Here is a 6,406-nt window from a genome sequence, read left to right as displayed (position 1 = left end):
TGACAGTAACAGATAAATTACTTTAATTATTTCATAATTTGTAGGCGTCTTTAACTTATGCTTCCCTAGATGACCTGACCTTTGTCCCAAAAACTGTGACATTTATTTAATGATCTGACCTTTGTCCTAAAAACTGGGACATTTATTTAATATTAAGAGAAGCCTCGGGACACCGGGACAGTCCTCTAAAAACCAGGACTGTCCGGGGAAATCCGGGAGTTCTGGTCACCTTACTTAACCCTCTCGCGCTTTATCGATCTCCCTTGCGCTTTCTGGCCATCCCTATCTTGGACCAATCTCGGCTGCCCACGCAGCAGTGCTCACACTTGTGATATGCGGCAGCCGCTCAGGGAGTTACTACCGACTTCGCGTCCGCCTAACAAAGCAACCACCTGCTGTTTTATTTCGACCCCGAACACTTCTTGTACGCTGCACATCTCAAACGCACCGACTTCACAAAAGATGCCATTACTTCACTCAAGCTAAAAGCCTGTCCAATGAATCCGCCGCCTTTAAAAAACATGAACCCATGTTCATATAGTGCTAGTATTGACCGTGCTGTACCCAACAAGGCATCAGTCAAGCATTGCATTTTATTTCGATGCCCACATTTTACCTAATGACTCTACTTATACCACCGCATTGAGAAATTTAGGATTCTGGTTCTTTTTTTATTTTTTTATTTCCTATGTATATAATCTTTACGCATGGATAGTTTCACAATTTGGTACACAGTGCTTGTTACTACTGGCAACTGTTTTCTCGGGTGTGTTTCAGTGTCAAGGTGCTTGATATTGATGGCAGTTGCTGACGGGTGTGCTTTAGCTTCACGGTGTTTGTTATTGGTCTCGGGTGTGTTTTAGAGTTACTCTGTTTGCTACTGCTGGCAGTTATGGGATTTGGGTGTGTTTTAGTGTCATGATTGCTTTAGGAGGTAGTTATTGTTTCATGGTGCTTCTGATTGGCAACAGTTATTGGTCTCGGGTGTATTTTAGAGTCATTCTGTCTGTTATAGGTGTCAGTTATCGGTCTCGGGTGTTTTTTTAATGTCACGGTGCTTGTTATTGTCGGTAGTTATAGGTCTTCCGTGTGTTGTGCTGTCTCTAATGTATCACTAATACTGAACTGTACATTTAGCTTTATACAGTTTACGCAAACGGTGCCGGCGCATGTCATTGTAGCCTCTTGCGTTTTATAGCTCATCATGTTGGTTTTAAATTATTTTCATTTTTCTTCGATCTGTTCCCCCACTTTTCGTGTAACTAACGTATTGGATGCTTTTCTTTTAAAAAACTTAATGTCAATGGTTTTTTATTAATAGTGCGTCTAAATTATTAATTCATTAGTGCCCCGATGTTTGTTATTGGCAGCAGTTACTGGTCTGGGTGAGTTTTAGTATTGGAAGGTGCCACTTCAGCAGGGTGCCGGTGCCATCCTTAATGTCCGGAATTTAAGATTGGAAACCGTTTTTACGTTGAGTATTGCTGCTCTCAATCAAGTGACTAAAAATGTAACTCACGTGTGCGGTTTTGTTTTAACTGTGACCCATAGTTTCGCGTGTTTTATTTCAGACACATCCTTTTTGGGACCCGGCTGTGCTCGGTGCCTTACTCTGTAGCGGAAGAGATGCCTCGCCCTAGTCTCAGAGGTCCAGTCACGCACCTCTGGGCTCCTCCGAGGAGTGGTACCTGGGTTTTGTCTTCGAAAGGGCCCGCGATGGGGCCCTCGGAGGAGTCGTTGCAGTGAAGGCCGGACACCTCCGGTCCGTCCATGAGAGAAGAGCCCACCAAAGAGCAGATAAGCGTCCACCAGCCCAACGATAATAAATCCCAGCTCAGCCGCGAGCAACGGCGGTGCCTGGAGCCGCATCAAAGGAGAACGTATATTGTCTGTCTGGGAGAGCTTCCAGAGGATCACACGGTGAATCAGAGTGTGCGCTGAGCACCGACTTCGTCATGCAGGGGACACTGGAATACTTTACTTATACAAAGATATGTAAGAAATGTTGTATAATCTATCTATCTATCTATCTATCTATCTATCTATCTATCTATCTATCTATCTATCTATCTATCTAAATCATAAACAAATCTAAATGTGACAACTATGTACAGAAATGTCAATAGGTATATACATTATCATAAGTGTAATATGTAGATTATATTTATAATCCATGTATGTGGATGTACACGCGCGTGTCTGTGTTTATGTGACATGTTACGCATATGTACCGAGAAAAAACACAGCTGGCTTGAAAATGACAACACCCTCAATGTGTAATGCAGAGGGTAAGGTTTACCATGTGTAATGGCTTGACACACTGCTTTGTGCTACTCCTGCGTTTAAATCCATTGTTACATTTATTTAAGCTGAAAATGTGTATGTGGGTATAAAACTCTATGTATACCATTATTGTATTACTAGTGTATATTTTGTACGTGTATGCATGCGCCGACAGTGTGTGTGAAACACGTGCACTCTCATGCAATCACAATCAACATTTTACCCTTTCCAATGACTGTTACTAGTGGAAATGAGTCCATAACAATCTCGCCTTTCATTTTTTTTTACAGAGGATTACTGTCTCGGTCCCTGTTAGGAAGATTTACACCGCACTGTTTCTAAAAAAAGAAGAAAAAAACTAAAAAGGTAAGTGCAGCTAAAACGATCTAATTTGTCGTTGCGGTTAACTGTTGAACGAATTATTCTTTAGCATAAAATGACGACGTGTTTTGCTTTCGAAACATTTCAACTCGAGTTAAAAACCAAGATGTATCTAAAATTGCTGAGAGGTAGATTATAGAGTTCTTTGAAGCGCTGACTAGATTGCAGGTCAAAGTGATAACGGCAGGCAGTTTTAAAACTGATTCAATACGGGGATGTCGCTCACCAAAAAACCTACATATCCATCCATCCAATTTGAAATCCATTCTGGTAGTACGGAGCTCACAGTATTTGGTCTTACGATGTCTCCGATATGTGCTGAACAATAGAAACCGGTGCGCCAATTTCACGGAAGATTTTTCCTGCTGAAAACATCAAACTCAAATTCTGCCCGAACAATCAGAAATTAAATTTCATTCATTGCGCTCGGTATCCTTTCTCTGTCCAGGTAAATGACCTGTCCCACTCCTCGGACGTTACATTAAAACCGGGCGCGGCCAGGTCACTCTATTTCATTTTATTGGGCGTGGCAAACACTACATGAGCTATTTCTTCCGACCCACCACCTTCGGAAAAGTATACCTTTTGAGCAAAAACACTGCATCCGGAGGTTGTGTTTGTTTTTCAAAAGATGGTTAGAAAAAAAACGGGGCCACTAAATAACAGCTTGAATTGGGGCCGAATGGGCTGACGTTGGTTCCGTATCCCACCCTGTTGCTTCCGCCTAAAATACCCCTTTCCGCTCTGCCTATAATCATTCTTGGACCGCAGTCTCCTCTGTGACAGGGCTGGGGCGTTCTTGGCTGGAGCTGTCAGACCCGAGGAGAGAGCCCCTCAGTGCCGCCGGACTGCGCACATTAAGATGCCTGATAAGGGACGAGCAGCGGACAGAAGCAGTTGTTTAGATATTGTGCCGGGTTTACTGCAAATCATTTTCAACGTAATGTCTATTAAAAAAAAACAAAAAACAGAAGAAAGGCAAAGCTAAGCCTGAGTGATGAGCATAGAAAAGGGTCCTTCCTTTTTTATGTGACCATGAAATGATAACACCAGACCACGCACTTTCCTCCAGCAGTCCTTGTCCAGGTGTGTGTGGTTGGGGGGGATAGGGGGTCACCTCGGAATGCAGACAATGAGGAACCTACCAGGATGCATATTTTAAGGGGGGTCCCATTTTCAAGAACTCAGAGTAAAAGAGGGAAACCCGCCATAATCAAAAGGCACTGCCACTCCGGGCTTGGATGTGTCAGCTGAAGGCGGCAGCCCCCCAAAGATGTTCAGCCATCACCGGCATAGCTATAACTTGCGCCGGGAGTCGTGACGGAAGTGACTTCTTAGAGGGTAATTAGCTCTGGCTAAGAGCGGGCAGTTTTATTGATACGGCGAATACAGCAACTGGGCGAAACATCCGCTGTTTTTCACAAATTAAGGTGGGCGTTCTCCCTGACTACCCCGACTGCGAAGACCAGCGCTTTATTAAGGAGAAACGCTTTATTAAGGTGAGTCTCCGAAAAAACAATGGGTTAATTGTTTTAGCAAAAGGTCCTACAGTAAACAGACAGAAATGCCTGGAAGATTATGAATGTTCACAAACCTTTTTCATCATGCATGTTCCAGGACATGAACAAGATGATCAATAATCACACGCATGTTTTGCCCTGTTTATAATGGAAGATCACCTGTTTCTCATTTTGAATTTTTTGATCCAAGCGCACATTTTTCACGTTTGACTAAAGTTTTACTCATTGTCCACTCAGCAACGAGCAAGACACAAAGCATGATTGGTTGCTTGTGGCAGAAATCACCCATTCGTATTAAAACTCTCGTCGCAGGTCTTGCAAATTTTAGTGGAAAAAACTGCTGCACTGTTTTCTTATATCGTTTTCCTATTGGCTGCAGGCTCCCATTAGCATTACTTTAATGTAAGCCAGCCTTCTGATCCCAGTGTCACGTGATAATCTAAGCAGGGCGGTTGGAATCTACATAGATCACTGGCTCTCTGTATATAATATCGACATTTGACATTTGACGACCAAAGTTCGAGCAAGTTAGCGACCCGAGGCTCAGAGAAATATTTTCACGACAACAGCAAGTAAGAGCCACAGTCCAGAGATTGCGTATTAGGTCACGTTTCCTTCTCAAAGTATCTTTACATTGTATGAAGCCGCGAGGAGGATCGTCTGGAGATGTTTGCTGCTGTTTCGCTCTGTAATGTCGTTTCTTCATGAAAGTCCCCTTGCTTGTTGCCGTGGGTCTGTAAAGCAAAGGGTGCCCGGGTACCAGCTGAAAGTGCCGTCATGTAGAATTCTCCAGTCTACCAGGATGAGGGGCGCCAGCTTCCATCTCCCAGTTGTAAACTCTTTAATTCAGTACAGTGCGAACTACGCTAACAACACACCTACCCTAAAAAAGTCTCGTCACCTTTAACTGCTCAACACATCTGAAGTTGGGAGCGACTTCAGATGAGCCTCTTTACCCATGCTAAGTTCTCTTCACAGGCTGCCCAGTATACCTGGATCCTTTTGACTTTTTGCCTCGAACGTTACTTTTAACTTCAGTACTGGAATTGTAAATAGAAAGCGATTGCTCCGTAATGTCCCAATTGGGGGCCATATTACGGCAACGGAAAGAGGTTGGATTTACAAGAGGTGGAGCCACAGAGTCTGACAGTCAAATTGTTTACACTTAGTGGCAGATTTAACAAAAAGTGGCGCTCCACCTAGTGCAGTGCCACTTTCCTTGAGCTCCTTAGTGACCCCTACCGCCACCATGTGTGGGCAGTGTTTAAAATCCATGGGTAAGGGGCAGTAGCGTCATTTCCTTTTAGACTATTGATATACTCTGCAGGAGTAGCTCCAAAATTCTGGCGCTACTCCTGTAGAGTACATAGGGGCCCATTATAAATAATAAGGTTTCCCTTCCTGCACATAAACAATCAGTAATGGCGATTTGGCACTTCTGTGTGCGCTGCAGAATGCACCACACACAGAAGTGTCAAAGCGTCATTTTGAAATGATTGTTTATGTGCAAAAAGAGACACCTTCCCACACATGAACAATCATTTCTGGCATTTTGCTTTTACTATGCGTGCTGCAGAATGCAACACACATAGAAAAAACAAGAAATGAGGAGGAATAAAAGTATTTATTCTTGTTGCGCCTTGCTAACTTCAACCCTGGGGTGGCGTTAGATTTTGGCGCTGCCTCAGGTTTACTAAAACCCATAAATCTGATGCAGCATCAAAATACAATGGCCACTGTTGTGGCATGCCCACAGCTACACCCATTGCACGCCATTTCCACGCAAAGGACTGCGTGTGAAGGGGCCGTATTTACAAGGTGGCGTTAAGCCACAAAAAGTGGCTTAACGCCACCTTGTAAATATGGTGCAAAGCATTGCGCCACCGGAGCATCATGAAAAGTGATGCTCTGGTGGTGCTAGGGGCTCCTAAATAATGCCCCAACATCTCTTAGATTTCCTTGCACCATTTCTACGGCCCCCACTAATGGGGAACACCCCCCCTTGCATAGATTATGCCTGTCACAGGGTTTCATTGCGCCAGTTTGTAAATAAGGCGCAGGGAAATTGCCACTTTAGCGCTAACTAGCGTAAACAAATGAAGCTGTGGCAGTGCTAAGGTGGCGATAGGGGCTCTTAAATATGCCCATTACTTTTTAAAAACTCTGCCCAGAAAAAAATTGTCCAGAAAGACAAACAAGACAGCAAATCTGCTCAGGTTACC

At 43.7% G+C, this 6,406-nt stretch overlaps 1 long non-coding RNA gene across 1 annotated transcript in view; it reads left to right on the top strand.

The window, feature by feature from the left end:
• Window positions 1–1,489: 1,489 nt before the first annotated feature.
• The window catches only part of LOC138304526 (uncharacterized), a 75,584-nt gene continuing 70,667 nt past the window's right edge, over window positions 1,490–6,406 (top strand). The window contains exons 1-2 of the long non-coding RNA XR_011205587.1: window positions 1,490–1,995; window positions 2,574–2,649. This is a non-coding gene — a long non-coding RNA (uncharacterized lncRNA). The remainder of the gene's footprint in view (window positions 1,996–2,573; window positions 2,650–6,406) is intronic.

The sequence above is a fragment of the Pleurodeles waltl genome, chromosome 7 (genome assembly GCF_031143425.1).
Source record: "Pleurodeles waltl isolate 20211129_DDA chromosome 7, aPleWal1.hap1.20221129, whole genome shotgun sequence".
In the NCBI taxonomy this organism is placed as follows: Eukaryota; Metazoa; Chordata; class Amphibia; order Caudata; family Salamandridae; genus Pleurodeles; species Pleurodeles waltl.
The sequence above is the reverse complement of the archived record's forward strand: the minus strand, read 5'-3'. Positions and strand labels throughout refer to the sequence as shown.